Consider the following 2229-nt stretch of genomic DNA (forward strand, 5'->3'; position numbering starts at 1 on the left):
CACTTCATGGGTAGTAATTCAATTACTGGATGTATAATTTTAACCAATTTATGTTAACTAGATACTCATGCAGGGGAAACAGATAAACCTCGGCAGTTTAATAAATTACTGACAATTTTACTATCTGTATTTCCTTACTTGGAGATGGGTTGGGTATGACGTTTTCTTAAGGGTAGCCCAAGTGAGAAGAAGTCTTTCTTGCTGTTTTGTTTTTGTTTTCCTAAATAGCCATCGGCTGGTTCTGCAGGGAGTATAAAGCATGTTGGGCTGTCCTGGAATCTTCCTGAGGCCACCTTGCCTGTCTACCTAAATTATCTGTTTTGTACTGGTCTCAGCCTAACAATAACCAAAGTTGTGGCTGGACCAGACTTGTGATTCTTATAATTGTAAGACGCCCTTCAGCAATAACCATGATGAAACTTTGAAGTTTCAAAAACTCTGTTACTTACAAGTTTGGAAATTACACAGCACACCTGGGGTCACAGAGTGAGGTCAAAGGTAGAAAGAGTGGGCACATATTGGCCTGGGGTTATGCTTTTATTGGGGTCCAGGGTGGGGGCCTAGGGTTTCACATGTTCACTCAATATTGGTAAGTTTAAAATATAATGCAGGAATTTAAAGCACAGGAAGAGAACACAAACTAGTAGCCCAGTGGTAAGTTATTGAAATCAACAAAGGTCTCTAAAAAAGAGGAGTATTAGTTGGGGAGGTGACCTGGCTCTTTATCTGGGCATGTGGCTAGCAATATATTCATTGCAGATAGCTGTCTTTGAAGTAAACGCTTCTCTGAAATGAATGCCTTGGCAACAAACTTAGTCAGGCACTTATATTATATAAAGAAAAACATAAACAAATGTCAGGACTTATACTACATTATCCACTGGTCCTGATCTTGTTCATTGCCTTCCATGTCTACTTCAATGACCTCTCCATCATTAAGCTACGCACTGTAATCACACATCTCGTCCATGTCCTGCATGTCCTCATCATTCTCTGAGTCTTCACTATCTTTCGCATCTTAATCATCCTCCTCTTTCATGTCATCATATTGCTCTGAGGCTGTCTTGAAAAGAAATACCAAGTTGTTGTCTTTCTCCATGATGCTCTGGAGCCAGGCCTGATGCTGCTGTTCCTGTTGATGTAGCTGTCTCTACACAGGGTCCATCCAGATTAAACCACAATGTTTCAGTCACATGGGCAAGAGAGAGAGCAGCAAGGTGGACATGGCTCTAAACAGTTATTTGACCTTGACCAAGTCATTTAACCTCTAAACCTCAGTTTTCTCATCACACCAGGAGATGGCAGTCTTCAGTGGTATCTTAGGCAATGGAGTGTATATGGTAGCAGGATGATAGCAAAGGCAAATTGTTTTCAGCTTCTTGCAGAATGTTCAGTCTCAGCCCAGAGTTTAGGCACAAGGGACAGGCATGTACATACGCATAGATTCAGAAGACTTGGATGCTAGTCCTGGCTTTGCATTTGCAACTCTGCCAGCAACATGGCTTTAGACAATCATTTAGCCTATGTAAGGTTCTATTTCCTAAGGAGATGGTAAGGGGGCTTCTTCATTTAAGTTTAATGTCAAATATGTGTCACATATCACATATTTCTCTCATCAATTCTACAAGACTAACAGTTAGTCTTAATATGAGAAAACTGAGGCTTATAGAAGTTAAAGTTTCCAAAAATTTCACGCCTGAAAATAGCGGAGAAGGAATTCAGACTCAGGCCTATCTAATTCCAAAGACCATTTAAAAGACTGAGTATTATTTTTCCCTAGACCAATGCAGCCTACTAATATAGAATGTTGTGAAGTTCAAAGAAATTTTTTGTAAATTCAAGAACTTTATTTAAAAAACAAAGCATTACAGAAAGTTGCTATTATAATATTTTAATTAATGTCATTTTTATTGTATTACAAAAGCAAAAAGCTCCAGCCTTTGCCCTAAAGATGCTAACAGTCTGGCTGTGACAAAGCCTCAAAGAATGGATAATAAATATATTATATTATATATATTTAATCCGGTCACTTAAATATGTAGTAAGAGTGGCTAGGTTAGATTTTGTAAGAGAAACAAAGTCGAATAAATGTGTTCCTTCCCTTAAGGAAAGAATATCATGCTATAGTGAAACTGATAGTTAAAGAGCTTTTTACTAAACAGGACAAAATGAATGTCAAATAGTACAAGCATCATATCGAGGGAGTACATATTGAGAGAACATAATGCT

The 2229-nt window shown here is 38.2% G+C and overlaps 1 pseudogene; it reads right to left on the minus strand.

Moving 5' to 3' along the window:
• Positions 1–734: 734 nt before the first annotated feature.
• Positions 735–1225, minus strand: LOC120604352 (anaphase-promoting complex subunit 15-like; annotated as a pseudogene).
• Between the last annotated feature and the right edge of the window lie 1004 nt (positions 1226–2229).

Source organism: Pteropus medius, unplaced genomic scaffold, assembly GCF_902729225.1.
Source record: "Pteropus medius unplaced genomic scaffold, Ma_sr-lr_union100, whole genome shotgun sequence".
Lineage (NCBI taxonomy): Eukaryota > Metazoa > Chordata > Mammalia > Chiroptera > Pteropodidae > Pteropus > Pteropus medius.